The sequence below is a fragment of the Rhynchophorus ferrugineus genome, unplaced genomic scaffold, assembly GCF_030347505.1.
Source record: "Rhynchophorus ferrugineus isolate W39M unplaced genomic scaffold, kcgeb_rfMv2 rfM8, whole genome shotgun sequence".
Lineage (NCBI taxonomy): Eukaryota > Metazoa > Arthropoda > Insecta > Coleoptera > Curculionidae > Rhynchophorus > Rhynchophorus ferrugineus.
Window position 1 is genome coordinate 12269083 of NW_027472587.1, and position 21802 is coordinate 12290884.

The window sequence follows — 21802 nt, forward strand, 5'->3', positions numbered from 1 at the left end:
GGAAGCAAACTATTAGGCAATTTTGACATATTGTATGACACTAAAGAATGTTTGTTTTATTGTGGATTAAAGTGACGGTATTTAATTATCATCGGAACTATACTTTTAGTTATGTTACTTTAATAGAAATCAAAACAATTAAAGGTAAAAGAAAATAATATGGTCTGTCCATTAAAAGAATACAAAATCACCCCGACAAAATCCGCACGTCCCACAATTCAACAATAGACGACTACGGTCCACGGGGTCCAAAAATCCAAGCTGTCGTCCTCCACATCCACCCGAACCCATGCATACATAATTATTTTATTATTGCGATCACACGCTAGACCTCCGCAACGCGGACGCGCACGGCAGCGCCGCATGGGCACGGCCGCGATCCCGCTCCGTTTTTCCGCTGGAACAACGGCCGCGCCGACCGTTGTTCGCGCGGAACGGCTTTCATCTGGCGTGCCCGGCACAGACTTTAAAAAAGCCTTTTCATCTCCTCGGAGCTGTATCCTCGGTCGTAATACAACATATCAGTTATTTGCCGGTTTCTTTTTGAATAAAATGCAGGCGTGTAACGCTGCCGGTATGTACGCGAGGCGATGGGATGCCGTACAAGGGGAAACCGTATAGAAAACCGACCCGTAAATATCTAAATTACGTCTAATTGGATGGAAATATGGAGAATGTATAGTTTCGTATGATAAATACGACCGTTTGCTGACATTAGACGACCTTTTCTTTATATTTTTGTTTTGACGATGTTTGGAGCTGACGTGGTTAATTGACAGTAACATAAACTAATAAACAAATGAAGTTTCATTTATTTGACGTTTCTTAAACAATTTTTTATATATTTATTAGAATTATTAAATATAAAAGTCTGAATATGAATGCTTCTATATAAACAAGAGATATTAATAAAATTAAATATGTCATAATGTGACAATTTACTTAAAAGTTTTATAGGGTATCTATGAGGCAAGAAATCAAAATAAATATAAATAATTCAGCCAATGACATTTGGTTGTAAATTTATGTACATTTTATTAGAAATTCTTTGAATTTAATTTGTGAATAAAAAGTGATAACACATTTAAGGAAAATGTAATATTTTTACTATTATTTCTGTATTGTGAAATTATTGTATCATAAATATAAAGGTATTTTCTGGCTCATTAGTTAAATTGCTTTATTTGTCAAAGAAAGTGATAAATATAATATTATAAAAAGATAATTTTCTGTGTTATTTCTGGTATAACACTAGTTTATGTTCACGATTTTCTTTTCAATATTAATGGTCAAATATTCCTTTTGTTTAGTTGGAGCGTTGCCAAAAAATAATGTATGGTTCGAAGTAAAGTATCATTACATAAATTTATAATATGAATACGAATATAAACAAATATCTCTAATGGTAACTATTTATGTGATATTCTATTACCTAATAATTTTGTACCCTGGTACCGTTAGTATATTTTGTATTGGAATTTGACTATGGGAGCAATAAATATATAGATGTGGTAACGAAAAAACCCCAATTTTAGTAATTTCCTTTTACTATAAAGACGATTTACTTATGATATATTTTGTATTCTTCGGCAATACTTTTTTCAAAGACAGAAATATATAATATTTGGTTGTTATTCCGAATCAAAATGACATACTAAAATTAATATTACGTAGATCAACTTAATTTATTTTGAAAACAAATGTTATTAGCTCGCTTTCGTTATATATTCCCTTGCGTATAAGAATGTATGCCAGCGCTTTTTTCCAACGGTTTTGGTTTCCTCAATCTATTTAAAACAAGTCCGTGAAGCATTTTTCAGTTTTAGGATATCGCCAGACACCCGACGGAGTTAAATCGGGTGAATATGACCATTATTAAGTTTTACTAATTTTTGATGTTTAAAATCAATTTATTTTAAATTAATTATGAAGTAGTAGCACTGATTTAGTTTTAATGTGTGTCATTAGTAAGATCGTTCGACGTTGAACCCAATATTTAGATATTTTTTGGTGGCAAAAATAAGATTTAATTTATTTTGTGCGTACAGAATTATTAGGTACGGATTTTTCATTCAATTTGTATGTCAAAACATAACGCTTTTTGCCAAGTATTATATTTAAATTGAAATTGAAATAAAGACAATACATTACACTAAAATATTATCGGATATTGTTTTATTTGAAATATTTTAAGCACTTTTTTAAATAATAGCTGTAGCACTTAATATATCTGATTGTAGTTTTCACAAAATTGGATTGAAGAATTTTATATAAGTTTTATTAATATATTTAACATATTAATGTATCTGTATACGGGCATCTTTGCTCGCGTCTTGAGTAGGTTCCTTCTTGTTTAACTATAAACGTTCTAATTAAATAATGAAAATATGACAAGATAGTTGGTATCTCTCTAAAATTGCAATTGTATTTTACTATCTCGAGTTAAACGATACAATACACACATATTATAATTCTGTGGAACTCTGTTGAGAATTTTAGTGAAAAAGTTCCCGTGTTAAAGCCTTAAACAAAAGAGACCCAGGGTGACGACAAAAGTTTCGTCGGATAGGCAATCAGGCTCCATCTTCCACACAGCCTCAGATATTGCGTCAACTTTTAATACGACTTTCTGCGCGTATAATTTTTGGCCTTGCGGTAGATTACAAGTTAAGAGTTTGAGGCTAGTTAATCGACAAACTACTTAACCACATTTTAATATATTCCTCGAAAAGTTATTTTTGCGCATATATTATCTCACTTAAATTTTACTCAGCTTCAGAAAATAGTTAGCGGCTGTAGAATAATAATATTCTTTAAAAAGACGTTTATTGAGACCAATTGGTAAAATATATAAAATATATGTTCTTGTGGAATGTTTTCGTTATATAATTTTACTGAACAGCTCGAATTATAAAACAAAATATACAGCATTTTTCCAACAAGACGAGTTTAAGAAAGAATAAATACAAACTACAATAGTTAGCATAGAATAGAACCGCGCTGAAAAAAACATAGGTATTTACGTTTTAAATATACAGCATTTTCCAACAAGACGAGATCAAAAAAGAAGAAATACAACATACAATAGTTAGCATTGAAAAGAATGGCTCTGAAATAAACATAGGAGCTACATACTTTGTCCACGAAGATACAAAATAACTAATACATATTCAATGCCTTTTTGAGACTGAAGCATGTTCCGGAATATCGTAAGGTTGTTCGAATAATTATGCTTAAAAAACCTGACAAATCGTCAAAACAAGTTGGAGCTTATAGGGCTATTTCGCTGCTACCTGCGATATCACAATTATTTGAGAATCTTCTATTAAAGCGTATTAAACCGTTCATAGAAATAGACAATCGAAATGCACAGAGTAACAGCGGTTGTAGAAGAGGCATTCGAAGAAAAGAAATACTGCCCTGCAATATTTCTGGATGCCTCACAAGCTTTTGACCAAGCCAATAAAGCGAATTGTGACCTATCGAATGCAAATATGGGGTTGCTCTATCGATAATCGTGGCGAGTATTTAAAAAAAAAAAACAATAAAAATATATTCGCAGCTTAACTATTTGTTTTTTCCTAATCCCGAAATATAAATGGTGACCCTGGTAATGCAAATACAACAGAACAGTAGTAATACATTAATTTGTAAATTAAGAATAAGATTAAATTAAGAAATTAAGATTTATACTAAACATATCTAATGTAAAACCTTATTTATAAAAAAAAATTATATATATTATTTATGCAATAAATATTGTGTAATGTTAAATTTTAAATACTTACATAGAATATTAATCATTTGCAAAATAATATATTCCGGTCACTATTAAGTTAATATCTTTTTATTAAATTTTATTAAGAAACATTATTTTTGCAGCTAATAGAAATATAGTATCTACGTATTTTTCCATTTCACTCATTAAATAATGAATAACATCAAGAACCAATAGTACCAATCTAAATAGTGGCCTGATAATTAGAACCACCTTGACCACGCTTGTATATCGAACCAGAGCCGAAGCTCATCTTCGACCGTTGTATATTGCCCGGCGGGGAACCGCACCGTGTACCTATTAAATCTCGTAGTCTTTATCTGGTAGATATTATTTATTATCTCTGGTGCTGTTTTATTTTAATTCGATTATACTGCCAGATAAAATTTATGTTTTTTTTCCTGTACTGTCTGAAATTTGATTCTTTTACGTCTATATTTTGTCCGAGAATCTACGTAAATACTGGAATTATTTAAACGTATAAAAATGTAATAAATATTCTTTTATGGTGATTGGTTATATGATTTTTATGTCTTTATATATTATAATATCAACAGATGTTTAGTGTAGCTGTGGTAATGTTAGCGTTTCGCCTATAAGACTGAAGATATCTTCATCTAATTATATAGTTATTTGCTTTTGATTGGTTATGTAATTGTTGTCTTCATATGGCAAGGCTAGAGGGACAAATACTAGATATGGTATATGGCTAGTTGGGTTAAATACAATGAATAATATTTCAATTTAGTTTTGATATATATAACGTTTTTGTTTTTGGATAACGATACTCTTTACTTTATTTATTTATTATTGAAGCTGTTTCAGAGAAAAACAAAACAAAAAATTGATTATAATTATTAACATTTTAGGACAGTTAAGGGAAATGTCTGAGATGGCGAGTTGTTATGCTGCAAAATCTCGTGTCTTTCAGCGTATTGTGGGCGTTCAAATTGAGATCCAAAACGATTTGGTCGCATACACTTCATGGTCCCGCCTGGCCGGGTGATAACCATAATGTTTCTTCACTTGGCATTTCCGAAATACATCAATTCTCATACACCGTTACTATTCGATGCAGAAATGTTTTCTTTTCACATATATTTTTTAATTCAATTCATGGGCACTCATTTTCCCAACTTTTGCATCTTTCCCATAGTTTGTAATGGTTCACAAATTACGAAACGACTGTAAAAGGACCTCAGCGTACGTGTTAATTTGTCAGAACTGCTGTTGTTTACAAGAGTTGTGGTTAGGAAGGTATTTTTAGGTATTTATTATATAGTTATTTATTATTTAATACATAAAATTAACAGTAAACAATGTAAAAATAAATATATGAGGTATTAGTAAAATGTTATGATTTAATTTAATTGTACGCTAAGCTAGATAAAAGTTATGAGAAATAAAGACTCTTATGCTCATGGCATGCTATAAAGAACATTCAAGGCAAAAAGAAAATAAAAAAATCTGGAACTTTATAATCTGAAAGTTATTAATCAAACAGGAGAAATTCTTATGATTGCTGACGGTTCTAAGTATGTAAGTCTCTATCAGCAAACGATGACTTGCAGTGATTTTAATCTTTTGATGGGACAATAAAACCTTTTCAGCCACATAACGTTTTCAAAAGAATATAAATTTATAATTCTGTTATTTTGTCGGTACATAACTCCTGTATAGTCTATCCAAAATAGCAGTGAACTCAGGTCATCATGTATAATGTATTGCCTATTGCAGTTTCCAAATTCGTTTTAGTTAAAAAGAGACACAATGCTGTCTGATGTTGTTTTGGCAACATTGTTTTGGCGCTTCGCTTCTTTTTATAAATTTCAAATCGCTGCTTATTATTACTTTGATTGAAGATGCCGAAGTCAATAAATAATTAGTTGGAAACAGATTACGTCTCTAGTTAAACCTTCGAACAGGAATGAGGTAATGGGGCCTTATTACTAGTAAAATTCGTTAGAAAGGTAATTGTTGATAATATTATATATTAATTACAGTAATTCTTATAGAAAATATGTTATTGTGCTGTAGCTGCATTGAATTTTAGTACTAAAATCTCTAAAAAAAAGAAAAACAATTTATAAGTAAGTGAGTGTTTCAAATTGTTATTTGGTAAATATATAAATAAAATATCTAAATTTATCTTAAGTTTATTTAAATAATCCTGAAAAAAGATACACAGTAGATTGATGGCTGCACAATATGGCTACAGAGTCAATACAATACGACTTCCTCCCTATCACTGCATTTTCCCATCAGATCATATCAGATCGAATTGTTATAGTACGCGGTAAAGAATAAATACAATAGGCATTCAGGCCAAGAAAGATATACAAGCAAGAACTATTTGGATATGTGGAAGGAAGGATTGTCTATAATAACACCCTCCGGTTGACTTAAAATTGAAAAATGGTCAATTTATAATGTAGTACTAAATGGTATAGTTATTGACTTTAACAGTAACTCAGTACTGAATGAAACTTTCCGGATATCGGCTTATGATTCAATGCTGACCATTACCAAGACAGGGTGAAGAGAGTGAAAACAACTAAAGGTGAGTATATAATTAAGTTTAGAATAACCGTATAAAATCGTATTCTAGAGTGTGAAAGATGCATAGATATGTGTGTAATTATTATACTAATAATTCAAATATAATTAATACTAACTCTTTTGCATGAAATTGCAAATGCTTTAGGGAATACGCAATAATTAAGTAAAGACAGCAAAGAAAGACAAGGAAATACAGTAATGAAGGAAACAAGAACTAAACATAAAAAGGTAAATGTGCTCTCTACTGTAATTAAAATATTTTACTTGGATATACAATTAATTAGGTAGATAAGACTTCCAGGTGATACCATAGGTAGTTAGCCCCGACATTAATAGACTTCTTCGGCAACGTATCTGTATTTATTATTAATCGCGTTTCGGCAACGTATCTGTATTTATTATTAATCGCGTTTCTGTATCAACATTTTGTATAACATCTTCCTCGTCTGTGGATTCATTAGATCATAACGTATTCATTTTTTCTCGATTATTGAATCGAGTGATGACAAAACAACATTCTTTCCTGTTATTAGGCAGGAAAGTATGTAGTTTCAACAGAGGTATGAAAAAAATTTATATTTTATAACATGTGTGTTATATTATATTTACATTAGAATGATGCTATATATTAAAGTCAAAATAAACTAAAAGTCAAAGTAAAATGCGGCAACATTGCGATGATTTGGATAGACTGTAGCGATCTTGAGGCATGTCGAATTTTACATCGTGGAATAACTGTCAACAAAGTACCCAGAAATATAATCCCAGATGTTGAACACGGGCGGGATGCCAGCAGCGCCAACTAGAACACGATAACGAATAGCTGGTAACCCCGAGACGTTTATCTGGGATGCTATTGAAAGGTATTTCCGACATGTTTTGTTTAGTTCAATCAACGGTAGCGCTGCGATCGCAAATTGTGATTGGCTAGTTTAAATACCTGGACTTTCACTAACAAGGAACGTGATTGGTCGATCAAATTGTGTGAAGTCAGCATTTTCTATTGGCGTCCATTTTTAAGTTTGTTGTTTGAAGGTTTTGGTTTTTGTGTTTTTGTTTAGATCAAGAAATCTTCGTTTTACGTTGTGCATATTTTCTGTTTTACATTAATTATTATGGAGTAATAATACAAACATTGATGACAATGCGTCAGTGTAGCAAAAGATGTAGTGTATCGGGGTAAAAATCTACTACGGTAATTAGACATTGTTTCCCAAAGAATGATCTCGCTCCTTTCCAAAAATGGGTTGACCAAGTAAATAGTAGTAAGTTACCTGGATAAACCAAAAATGGAAATATGTCAACGTCATGGTGTCTGTCGCGGACAATTTAGTGAAAAATTTAGAATTACCCTTCTTTCGCGAACAGGTATTAGGGTAAATGCATATCCAACATTGTTTTTATCAGGTACATATAAAATTATATATCTATTACATGTCTGTTTATATATTGTTTGTTTAGAGAAAATCAAAACCTACTTATGAAGATGTTAGTAGTAATAAAATTCAATTAATCTACCAAGTTGTTCGTATGCTGTCAGTGTGATGTCTCTACATAAAGAAGTCTTACAAGAAGATAATAATTAAGATTAAGGATAATTAGTAGTAATAAATATTACTTCTAATTGTAAAACATCCCTAAAATATTTGTAATACTTTAACTTTTTAGAACAATAGGTGTTCAATAATTTTATAGTAGAGCTATTGTATATTTAAATTTTATTGCCTTGTTAAGAAAATATTTGTTACGGTGCCATCAATTAAAAATTTAATTGCTACTTTTAGGGGATTTATTATCTTATAGATATCTATTTTGTCTAAATTTACAAATAACTACATTTGTTTAACAAATCTTAGCCAAGATTGCTTAAAGAATGTTGTTGGATCTATTAGAGGTCATGGAGGTAGAAACAGCATCCTTCACCTAGTATGTTCGAGATATCTTTAAAAGGGCACATCATCACTTCAATTTTTTCACATCATTCTCCCGGAGAAAATTGTGAAGAAGATGAACATGTTAGATAACTTATATTCTTTTTTAACGGAAGAATCTAGTACCACTTGAGGTTGTTAAATCACCAGTTGAGTCTATATTTTCAGTTTCAGAGAACTTTGCTCTGAGAAAAACAAGAGTCTAATATTGTTTTTTAGTCTTATTTCAGATTATTTAACAAAATTTCTGAAAAAGAGACAACATGCAATATTTGTCTACATTCTATATTAAGTAGTTCCACAGATTAAATACTCTAAAATCTAAATATGTTTAAAAAAGACATAAATTTTTAGTGTTTCAACTGTCCAACCCATAATGATTTTCAAGACCAAATTTTAAAAGTTATTATGAGGTGTGATTATATTTTTGGTTTAATGAAGTTAATGCAATATCAACAGGGAAGGATTTAAAGTTTACCTTCAATATATCAAGATAAGTTAGAACTCTAATAGATCCCATAAAATTGATGGCACTAAACAAATATGGGAAGGCGTTATAGAAGAATTATAGATATTTTAATTTTGCCTAGAATAGAGTTCATAATTGTTTTTTTTTTGCTTTTTGTTTATATATATTTATATTATTTACACTTATGTATATTTGTATAGGATTTTATTTTAATTAACTAATTTTAAAAATTAAATTTGATTTTTTCATTTAAATACTATTGGCCAATAAATGTGACGTCACAAAGTAATCAGGCGAAATGGCCTAACCAATCAAATTCACGTTGTCAGCGCCGCCAATGAATGAACTAAGCAAAACTTTGCCCCATTACTTACCATTGGAGTTGCATACCCCTGATTTCCGATCATTCAGTAACCGATCATCGTTTGGTTTAGACGTGCCACCATCGACTGCCCAAGCCTCGTCTCCAGGTAACATCGCTGCCATCCGTTTTATCTATTTTGTATTTTCTACATTTTTTATATTGCCAATAAATAACGGTCACATAATGTAAACACCACCGTTTCATTTCGTTTGACCTCCATTCCCCGAGCCATATCAGTTTACCCTAAAAGACTATAGTTTTTTGACTAGTGTACTATAACTTTTTATACATGAAACATATTTGAATTTTTGCGGCTCTCTGTGATCGGTTATTGATTTTAAGACCGGTAACAACCAAATATAAAACATCTGGATATTATTTCGGTTTTTACGTGGATATGAGTCATCGGGACATTATTCATATTGGTATTTTTACATCACTTTATAAAATTCTATTAGCTTTTAAAGCGCGCTTGGAATTTTTACGACCACCGTTTATTCAAATGCCGAGTATAAATTATATTTTATTTCATTATTATACCGTATCCGATTAATGTGATGGTAACTCTGTAAACGTTGTCATTGGCTGGCATAAATATTTATCATTTCCATCAACGGCTTAGGTGCACTGACTGTAACCATTACCTAGATATAGTTTTTCCAACTACGTATCGCTAATATATTAATAAATTAATTTCAACGTTCTTTAATATGTACGTAGTTTGTAATATGAATTAGGGATATTAATAAATTATTAATATGCGGTATAATAGTATTTCTGGAATGTTTGTGTAAGTTTGACGTTAAATTTACGTTGTCCAAATTCGGATATCATATAGGTTTTAAAATTTTCTCTTGATAATTGGCCATTGTTATTCTAGGAAGTTGTTATTTCTAAACTCTTCGTGTCTTCATCATTCCGTATTCATCATTTAAACTAAAAAATGTCAAAATCACTCTGTTCATGTTAATTTTTGACAAGAACCTAATAATATCAATGTTCGATTCCTCAAGCAGAATCAGATAAATACCTTAGTATCCATCTGGATGGTAGGTTAAATTGGAAACATCGTGTTAAACAAGAAGCAGAGGAAAAAACCTAACATAATTTTAATTGGGATTAGTCACAGAGCAGCTCCAGAAGCTAGGTACCGATTGCAGTCACCGTTGACTCGTCATGTCTTCGCCGAGGTACCAGAATTGCCAACGTCTCGTCGTCAAAGAAAATAAGGTACCACGTCGTCAAACCATCGATCCTCTCACAGCGTCGATTACGGGAGCCCTGTCCGAAAAATAGCTTGTTCTCAACGTCGTCGATGGACCACATTCAAGTGCCAAAGCGACGATGAAGCAACGGTATCTGTAGGACCGGAAGATATCAACAGCCGTACCAGATCGCAACCGTACCAACCACAACCGTTTCGATTTATCATATTTTTCAAAGCCCTTTTCGTGCAGCACATTTTGTTTGGTATATAATTTTTTTTTTGTATTTAATATATTTTCATACATTTTTGTTGCTTGGAGTAATTGTATGTAAAATTCTGGCAGGGGAGTATTGTAGTGACCTTGAGGCATGTCGAATTTTACATCGTGAAATAACGGTCTACAAAATACCCAGAAATCTAATCCCAGATGTTGAACACGGACGGGGTATCAGCAGCGCCTACTAGAACCCGATACCGAATAGCTGGCAACCCCGAGAATTTTATCTGGGATGTTATTTAAGGATATTTGGATTCATTCAGTGCTCAACCATCGTTTGGTTTAGACGTGCCACCATCCCACTATGCCCAAGCCTCGTCTCCAGGTAACACCGCTGCCATCCGTTTTATGTAATTGTATTTCTCCTATTTCTTTATATAGCCAATAAATAACGGTCACATTATGTTAACACCACTATTTCATTTCGTTTTATCTCTATTCACCGATCCACATAATTCACCCTAAAGTATATATAATAAATTAATAAAAATATGAATAAATAACAATATAAATAACAATTACTTGGATACGAGGTATGTATAACAAGTCAATTTGATACGTTTAAATAAATATTTTAACTTAAATATGGAAACAGTCGATAGGCAACGAACTATTCGAATAAAAATAGTAATTTCATAAAATAGATATGTACAGATTCTATCCCGTTTTGAATTTTGAGTGAGGAAAGAACCGAGATAATTGGATCTCTGTGTGTAATTGTATCTCTGTATTTTAACATTTGGAAAGAAACAGAGACATATAATAAATTAATTGATTATCACTATTTCATTCGAATATGTGCTTATGAATTGTTTTTTGTAATGTTTAACTATTCCATAAGTGAGAAGGAGATATGTATTCTTCTCGTATTCATTTTGAGAAAGAAAAGGAAAGAGATAATTGCTGGATCTATTATGTGCAAAGAATAGTTTCATTTTGAATGACGTAAAATTTGTTTTTATATTTTAGTGTACACTGGATTCGTAAGGAGGAATGAAATAATGACCCCCAAATATTTTAAATTGTACTTTAATTAAATTAAAAACCATATACCCCTTAATCAATACAAGCCACTAAAAGCTACAAAGTAGAAAAATACTATAATAAAAAGCGAATTTTCGGTTTTATTTTTAGAATAAAAACTATTTATGTTTAAGATTCCGGTGAAATCAGTATTGATGCTTGAGTATGCGAAGCCGTTTCTTTTATTTAACGTGGACTTTTGCCAAAAATAATATCTCATTACAATTAAAAGAGCAAAACGTAAGTTCCTGTTATGAATAATATACCAATAAATACTTTCCTCGATAACTAAATTATGTTTGTGTAATCTCTGAAGTGTTGAGAGCATTATAGATAGCAGGTTTTGAATTACACCCGAAACAATTGCCACATCATCAGCGAAATTCTAAAATTAAAAATTAAAATCGAATATATTTCTACATTGTTGTGTCGAGAAACACAAAATACTTGATAATGATTTGAGTGATTTATTATTACACTTATTTGAAGACTGTCAAAGTTGAAGTTTTTTTTATTGTAGATTGACACTCTAATATTAAATTACTTGTTTATAATATGATTCATTTCAGTATCATTGGATTTTTTAAAATGTTATTTATTACCATATTACATTGTTACTGGTCTTTGACGACTAACCTACAATTCATCTTTACAATAACTTAAATCTAGGTATATATCTAGAAGGACCCAGGATCTTAGTCTTTGGAGTAAGAATGTTTTTGAATTAACCTTGTTGCTTGTCTATTAAATGCACCTCACTACACTACACTACACTAAATGAGATCAAATGGTTTGATTTCTATGAGTCTGTGTCCTGTTCTAGTGTTATCCAAGAGTTGGAATACTCCGATATTGACATTAGAATGGAGTCTCCTAGCGATTTCCTGAATGACAGTCGGTATCCGAGGGACTCGATGTAAGTAATCAGTCTTGTAGTATCAGGGTGCATCTACAATAATTCTCAGGACTTTGCTCTTGAAAATTTTTATTCTGTAGGTTTCTATACTTGCGTGTGTAGCGATTTTGAGGCCTGTCCAATTTTACATCGTGGAATAACGGTCTATAAAATACCCAGAAATATAATCCCAGATGTTGAACACGGGCGGGGTCCCAGCTAGTACACGATAACGAATATCTTGCCTCCCCGAGACGTTTATCTGAGAGATTATTGAAGGGTATATATAAAATACAATAAAGTGGTGATCACGCCGTGATATTTTTCGCAAAATTGGATTTGGACTCGTTAATGAAGGGTACGTGCTACATGCTGAATTTTACGTGACCGTTTTCTTTTATACAAAATTTTCAATCATTTTGAACGATTCTTTTTTCCATTTTACTTTTTTTCCAATTTACCCTGTTGTGTCTCATATCTACTTCTTGAAGTAGATATGAGATCATATCAAGCAATATCAGCAAATACATTTATTTTATTTATAACAGTTTAAAATTTGAACTTTCCTAATAAGCACACTGTATATTTCAAACAATTAAAATGTTAGACCTTTAGTATTAATAAGACATACATATCATTTGCAAATATTATTGAAACAGCCGTAATTAGAACGTGAGGCAAAAGTACCGCTATCATTTTGATTGCCTATAACTTTGCTCAAAGAAAAGATAAATAAGTTTGGTTTTCATAAAAAGTTTATGTGGTCTTTACATTTGTTTTGAATGAAACGTTATATCGGCTAAATGTTGACGGCGATTCGCTATGTAATTTTTGGCTCTTTTTAAGGCATATTGCAACATCTGAGGTTGAATTTCTTCAATTTCGTAACAAATATTGTCTTTAAGATGTTGAATCGTTTGGGGCTTATTCATACAAACTTTTGATTTTAAAAACCTCATAAGAAAAAGTCTGGTGCAGTTAAATCCGGAGATGTGGCTGACTATGCTAAATCGCCACTTCGCGAAACTAGTCTTCATGGAAAAACGTTATTCAATAATTGAACGAGCTGTGTGTGCTGTGGCCCCATCTTGCTGAAACCACATGTCCTCTAGTCACACCGTTCACATACACCTAGGTCATTTTCAAAGAAAGAGGTCCAATGATGTTTCCAGTATGACACCATACAGTTGGTGGACGCAATGATGTTTCATGAATTAAATAAGGATTCTGTGTTCCCCAAAACCGACTGTTCTGTTTATTGACCTGGCCACTGAGAAGAAAATGGGCTTCATCGCTCATTATCAATTTAGACGAAAAATCTTCAATTTCACCAGACAGCCTTAGGATTGCATTACTGTAGTACGCACGTAAACGATAAATTGTGCTTTTACACTGGACCATTAGAATATTTTTGATGCAATTTCCGCTGAGTAGCAATAATAGAAGGATTATTTTCAATAAATATTGTGACTATTTCTGCCCGTTCCTGTGGCGTATATTTATTTATCCATAATAAAATTTAGATGAAGAGAAATTGGTAGCGGGACTTTTGCCCCACCTGATTTTATTTTGATCGGTTGCATTACATCTGATTCAACAGTTATAGGATAGATACAGAAGACAAAGTAGACCGCGAGAAAGGAAATATACACTTATTACTCAATAAACTAACGTTAATTAGCTTGAAAGTGAAAGAAATAGTGTGTAAATAAATAATATATAAAATGGAAATAAATGTTTGTTGGCATAATGTTGATTTTGATCGATGGATTTGATTTTTACTCCTTTGAATGATAAGTTAATTTTATTTAATTATATTTTTTTTACATCTATAAATGTTGTAATGTTAATCAATATAGTCATTGTAGATCATGTCTTAACATTGTTGCTGATTTTGTTCTCTTTTATTTTCTTTACTGGCTAATATCGGCTTTCTTCGGCTTAACTTTTTAAAATATTTTGGAGTTTGCTTTTTACCAACTATGGTTTATTTGAATTGAAGTTACTGCGGCACGTGGACTTCGAGACAGCAGCATAGATTATCGCAGAAGATATCCGGTCTTACCCAGCCTGGTTACTGCCGTGTCATATTTAAATATAGCTAATTTGGTTAACTGTAAGAAAAATATATCTTTATATTTTCAATAATGGTAACTTGATGACCCTAGAAATTGATGAGTATAAAGAAGAATGAATGGAAGTTTTAATATGTTTTTATAGTTAAATTTAATAGTTAACAATGTGTTTTATCATTGCTTAATCTTTTTTTGAGTTTTCTTTATCTTGAACTGAGTGGAGATACTAACCAACTAGTCCTTGTATATTTCTTTGTTTGTATTGATAATTTTATTGATATCAATGATTGATGATACTTAAATAAATGGTAATAAATAGTTAAAGTGACTGTGACTTCATTAACTCATATTTCTCTATATAAAGTCTATTCGTGTACATTTATTTTACTAATTCACAAGAAACTGCCTTATTTTTCTAGAAAATATAGCATTATCTCCCTTTATCTGGCAATGTTTGATTTACTTGATAATACCTAACTAAATATTGTCGTTGCTTAACATAAATATTTATCGTTTCTGTCAGAAAATGAGAGCAGTCACTGTAACCACTATCCATATTTTTTCGACATTTAATAATAATTATTGCTACTGTGGCAATACATTTATATTGCGAAATAAGAGATAAAATTTAGAGAATTACAAATATATCGAAAATGGTAGAATAATTCTGTTCCGCAGTAATTTATAATATTAGTGTATAAAATAACTTTTAGCAGTTATATTTTTAAGTATTTCTTTATGATTTAGACCGCAATATAGGTTCCCAATATTTCCATATAAATGACCAATATTTCATACTAATTAATGTTAAAAACTTATATTGTCTTAGACTTCTACATAACGTTACACCAAAATTTCACAATATTCCATAACTTTAGGAGAAACAACAAATTTACAGCTCTCTTTACGTACCGTCTGCGATAAATCATTTGTTATGTTTACTAATTATACGCTGTTATGTCGTCCAAACGGAAAACTTTTTCTCAATTAAGTGCTAATTGCCTGTCTTGGTCATCGCGCATTGGATGATTTCACGCCCAACTTTCTACAGCGCTCGGTGTACGCGACACGACGTATTTTAAATATAGATATAAATAAAAAGCCACGGAACGGTAGTGATTGATTTATATTAGCTATATAAATAATTTAAATGGAATAATAAGTTAGGACAAATTGTTTCTAATGGTTTCGAAGAAAGATTTGTGGGTCTAGTTTATATGATTAATTTTTACGTTAGGGATAAGATTATTAAAGTTGGGAGCTTTCGACTAAAATTGACTATCGACTGTTTAGCAATTCACTACTTTTTATTCTCAATTGTTTCAGTCGTTATTTTTGGTTCGACTTATTTTGTTACTATTTACTATCGATTGTTTCAGCCGTGTACTTTTAGTTACTATTTTTGGTTCTACTAGTTTCATTTGACTGATTTTTAACGTTCTGGCTGTGTCGTCCCAGCCGCGATCTTGACAAAACCGAATACCGAATACCGAGTACCGAATTTATGCTTACATAGATTTATATGTAGTATATATAGTTTTATGATTTTTTTGGTAGTTTGCTTGTAAATAACAATATATTGTATATTAATATAGCAGCATATTTTTTTATAGATATTTTTCAAGATTGAAAACGTAATTGGTTAAAAAGATTGCAATTGTGAATGATAAATAGTAAAGTACTTTTGACTGTTTGTATGGAAATATATATATATAAAGCATTTACTTTATTTAAAATAGCTCTACTAGTATTGTGCGATATTTTTAACTGTCATGGGTTAGTTTTTTTTATATATATATATATATATATATATTAAAATACCATAAAACATTTGTGGGGTATTATTCCATTCCATAGAAAAATTCCATTCCTTATTACAGATACACAAAACGTTATAAGATAAAAATACTAGTAAGTAGATTCCAGTATTCTAGTAAGAGATTAATATTACAGTAGTACGATTCTACTTCCTTTAAAATTAAATTATTAATTGCATGTTAATAGTATACAGTAATTATTTTGTTCGTTTTCTGTTTTAAAGTTAGTACGTGAAGAAATATATATATATATATATATATACTCAAAGCAATATCTCCGTCCTTTCCTCTCTCACTTTCTCAGGAAAGGATTCGTACATCTTCATCTGACATCACAAATTGAATAAACAGTCGGTAAACTTCGGTAGTTTCCATCGGATTTTGCGACGTTGCCATTTACAAGCAATCAAGAGGTAAAATCCAACGTACTCATTGTCTTTGGATTTGACCCTGGCACCGGTAGGAGCTCTATTTTGTAAGATTAAGAATTTTGTAGTTCATAATTTATTTGTACTGTTCATATATTGAAATATTGTCTAAAAAGTTATTATATAAAGTAAAAGTAGAAAAATACATATAAATACGAGCTGATATCCTTTATGTGGGTATAATTCATCAATATAACATCTTGTTGATCATATAATTTGACCATGGCACTGGTAGCAGCTCTATTTTGTAAGATTAAAAATGTTTGTACTGTTCATATTTTGAAATATTGTCTAAAAAGTTATTATATAAAGTAAAAGTAGAAAAATACATATAAATACGACCTGATATCCTTTGTGTGGGTATATTTCATCAATATAACAGCTCGTTGATCATATAATTTGACCATGGCACTGGTAGCAGCTCTATTTTGCAAGATTAAGAATGTTATAGTTTATAATTTATTTGTTCTTGTACTGTTCATATTTTGAATGTTTGAATGTGGTCAAAAAAGTTATTATATAAAGTAAAAGTAGAAAAAATAAGAAAAATACATATAAATACCCCCCGATGTCTATTATGTGAGTATATCTCATCAATATAACAGCTTGTTGATCATATATTCAATTAACAGCATTAAAATTGAACAAGAAACATTAAAGTTTGGCTCGCTTGAAGATTTTTAAGGTATTTATTAGTATTTAAAGGATTCCTGTTTTGGTAAACATATTACTACTTCTAAATTTGAAGGTAATTCATTAGAAATTCATAAGAGTGTATGAAAAGGTGAGAGGTGAGAGCTATTAAAATCAGATAAAAATATGATTGCAGCCAATTTAGCTGGTAAAATTCCAATGGATGCTATATTGGATGAAGCACGAGCTAATTTAAGTAGTAGCCCTTTGAAAATATTAGATTTATTGACTCATAAAGATTTACATAATATTCAGCAACCAGATCAATTGAAATCGACAGATATAAAACATAAAAGTGATGCTACAAGCGTTGAAGCATGGGTAAATGAGTTCAAAAATACAGGATGTGTGTTATATAAGCCATAATCTTACTTTCTGAGTACCTATCCTACTTTAAATAAAGAAGATTTTATGTTATTCACAATAAATGAAGGACAATATGAAATGTTAAAAGAATGTAGCCATTTATATATAGCCTATTATATGTGTATATTCTACACACACATTTTTTCCATGCAATATTTTCATATCGAGGATGTTTAATGAGGAAACAATGAAGGTATTTTTTAGCGCTGGGCAAGATATATTATTGATTAATTTTAAAGATAAATGGATGCTTGTGTTTTATATATTGATATATAAATTATATTTGTTATTTATAAATTAAATATGTTTATAAAACGCTAAATAAATAACTTAGACATAATATATAAGCTAATAGAGTGAGATTTTAAGCTAATTCATGAATTCCAGAATATATAAAATATACCTTTCAAGTATATGATTAATTTACTAGAACTATGGCATTGATTTATTACTGTAGTGTTTATATATTGATAAATACTTACATATTGTTTTCTTTTTAAAATGGTAGCTGTTTACAAATGGTTCTTCGTATTACATTTTTAAAATTATATGCGACGAAAAATATGCCAAAACATTTTAACTTGTGTCTCAACAGAAATATCAGGTTCTAAGATATTAGGTTAATTTATGAATTCAAGATAAGTGGTTCTATTTATATTATATTCTTAAAATATACGTATACATTTTAACAACTGGCAACGTTGCAAAAATATTAAAAGTGTAATAAAAAGAATTTACGAACAGGAAAACAAAACAATATGTAGTTATTGATCAATATATAAACATTATAATAACAAATCAAAGTTATAGTTTACCTAAATTATTTCTAAATTTAAAAAAAATGGGAAGAGAAATGAGATAAAATTCACAAATAATTTCAATATAATTTATAGTTGTTATTGTATGGGTTTACGAAAAGTGATATCATATTTGTTTTATATTAACTTGTCTTTATACAGAACTTTTAATTTCTTATTGAAATGTCAATCAAAAAATAGTATAAATTTTAAGCTTTATATCTTTCTTGCTCGTCAAGAGATCCCAAAACTAAAAAAAACGACCCACACACAGGGTGACCCTCTTAATAAATAATTATGATAACCCCTAAAGAACTATAATGACAAGCATAAAGTGTTTGAAATTGATTTATAGTAAACAAAAAGTCGGGCGGTGATATGGCATTTATTTAAACTCGAAAAAGAATACGATTATTGTAAAAGAACTGTATCTATCGCTTCTCGGCTTACACAGACCGCTTGCTAATTATGTTTTTTAAGTCACGATATTGTCCAAAGTTAGTTCAGACGTGGGAAACGTGATAATAACTTTGTTATTGTGTAACCTTTTTTCGAGTTTTTATTTAACTTAACAATTGAACGAATGCTTTAAAATTAATTCACAGTCTTTGTGGTGTTTCTTAAAACATCTTAAAAACCGGCAACTAATAAAATAGACTGTTTTTATTTGATGAAATTTGCTTGAAACAAGATATTTAAACAATATATGTTTAAATACTTCTGATATTTATTTGTATAACATATTTAAATATACATGGCAATTATTGACAGTGACATTAGAATTCCTATTAAGAATGACATTACACGATGTACAACATGTCACTGGATATTTTACTGGATTATCCTATATATTAATTACTTGCTGATATGCAGATTAACAAGTGAACCTAATCAAAATATAAACTAGAATGACAGGTACAAGCAAGTATCAAAATATGATGAATAAGTTGATAGATATTACTTGAGATAACGATATCATGTATATTTCAAACAATCAAGTGGCCTAGATATTTTGAAAAAATGTTGAACAATGTTTATGCGTTTTTTGTATAATTTAATACCACTGAAGCACAATTTTAATATTTTAATCATCCCTAAGTCCATTTAAATAATAGTTATTGTATTTTTTGTTTATATATTAAATTATATAAAGAAAACAGATAACGTCACTTTGATCCATGAACTTTTACATATTGCATAAATAATAAGTTCCATATTAAACAATATCAGGATTAAATTACGGTATCTATTCGCAAATTATTAAAATTATTGTTAAATTTCTCTCATTAATATGTTGCACATTGTTATATACTGCATAAATAATTCATCACTTTCTATATACTATTATTATTATATATTATATAAATTTCAACAAAACATCTTAATTATTGTTTTAAACCACTGTAGATTGAATTCTACTCTATTTTAAAATTCAAATTATCTTTAAATTTCACTTATTATGACTGATGTGCAACATTATTATATTTAATATAAATAATTTATCACTTTTTCCATATACTATTGTTATTTTACATTATACAAATTTCTACAAAATATCTTAATTATTGTTTTATATCATTATGGTAGATTACGACTACAATTTAAACACTCATACTAAATTTATTTCAAGTTCAAGTCTTTCGACATTAATATCCTTTATTTGGTTGAAAATAAAATTGCTTTTTTTCACAAAATCTTTGATAAATCGTGGATTATAGCTGAAAGTTCAACAAATCAAATTTCGTTCCAAGAAAATACGAACACGTCTTTTAGGGATGTTCGTTCATTCGATAAGTTTCGTGGTGAATCGGAAATTACCGATGAACTGTCCGACGTTGCCGGTAGTACGCGCCTTTCATAAATAACTCCATAATCCTTAAAATTATTTGGGAATCTACATTTGTATTTTTTAAATCATAATAGAATGTTTGCTAGAATGAAATATTCTTATAATGTCGGCTTAATTTAATGAAAATTTTGACGTAATTATTTTGATATTTTATTAACGTTTTATTACTCCATTTTAACAAACTATTTTTAATATCTACTAATGTAGTACTAATTTTGTTTATATTGTATTGATTATATCACGGAAATAATGTAATTATGATAAATAATATCATTTTGATGCATGTATTTGGATATTAATCTTTGAGAAGTTCTCTATTGCTAAATATGTTAATAGTAATTACCTGATAACGTTAGCGTGAAGTTTGGCATCGCCGCGTCGGGTTCGTTGTATGGATAACCGTGCCTGTGGCTGCCGCTTGGCGTTCGCTCTCGTGAATAGAATGTCCGAGCAAAGAGTGCCGTGCCAATGACAGGATTTAAATTTTGTTTTCACTGTGTTTTTGTGTGGTGTGGCATTTCGCAGCCCGTATTTCGGGCCGATTTGTGTGCTTTGTGATACCAGTGCTAGTGATTTCAGTGTTTGATTTTGTGTTTTCGTCGCCGTTATCACCCTGGATTAACTTTATTCGCCGCATCGCGTATAGAGACAGAGAGTGTCCCCAAGAATCATTTTCATCGCTGTCTGGCCGGTAAGTTCACCCGTATTAAAATCGATGATTTAAACTGCGGTTGAAATGGTCGAATAAGCATTTTTCCCTTTATCGCCGCCCGTACCGGACTCTTTATTTACGCGTCCGGGAGATTTTTTGCCAACGGCAGTGGTCTCTCTCGCACCTACACCGGAGCGAAACCAACGTATAGCATTCCATTACACTCTGACGCATCATCCAGACATATTTTCTTCTTTGTCGGCAGAGGCTAAAATGCTTACGTTACATTCGATCCCGAGGAAGCCATCTTGTAATTGTGGCTTGACAGATCCTTTTTTCTGTTTTTTTTGCCCTTAAATCATAAAATTGTTCGTTAACCCATTAAAAATAAATCTCCGGTCAAACATAAAAGTAATGTATATTAGTTTACACTATTAACATTTCATGATAAATATTTGTTGTGTGCTATTTGCTGTAAATAAATACCCTGTTTTATTAACATATCCCAAGGCTTTGTGTAATATAAATTTATATTGCTCTGTTCTAATTGTACACGTAATAGAATAAACGTCAGTCTTAAATATATGGTTGGATCAATAATTGTATGATATATTAGCGAGTA

The 21802-nt window shown here is 30.5% G+C and overlaps 1 protein-coding gene across 8 annotated transcripts in view; it reads left to right on the top strand.

Moving 5' to 3' along the window:
- Nucleotides 1-20914: 20914 nt before the first annotated feature.
- Nucleotides 20915-21802, top strand: part of LOC143200829 (uncharacterized) — a 205005-nt gene continuing 204117 nt past the window's right edge. For 5 of the 8 annotated variants that reach the window (XM_076411547.1, XM_076411548.1, XM_076411549.1 and 2 more), the window contains exon 1: nucleotides 20915-21219. The gene's annotated coding sequence lies outside the window, so the exon portion shown is untranslated. Of the gene's footprint in view, nucleotides 21224-21802 lie in introns of all 8 variants that reach the window. The other 3 variants (XM_076411550.1, XM_076411552.1, XM_076411555.1) reach the window with 1 other exon arrangement.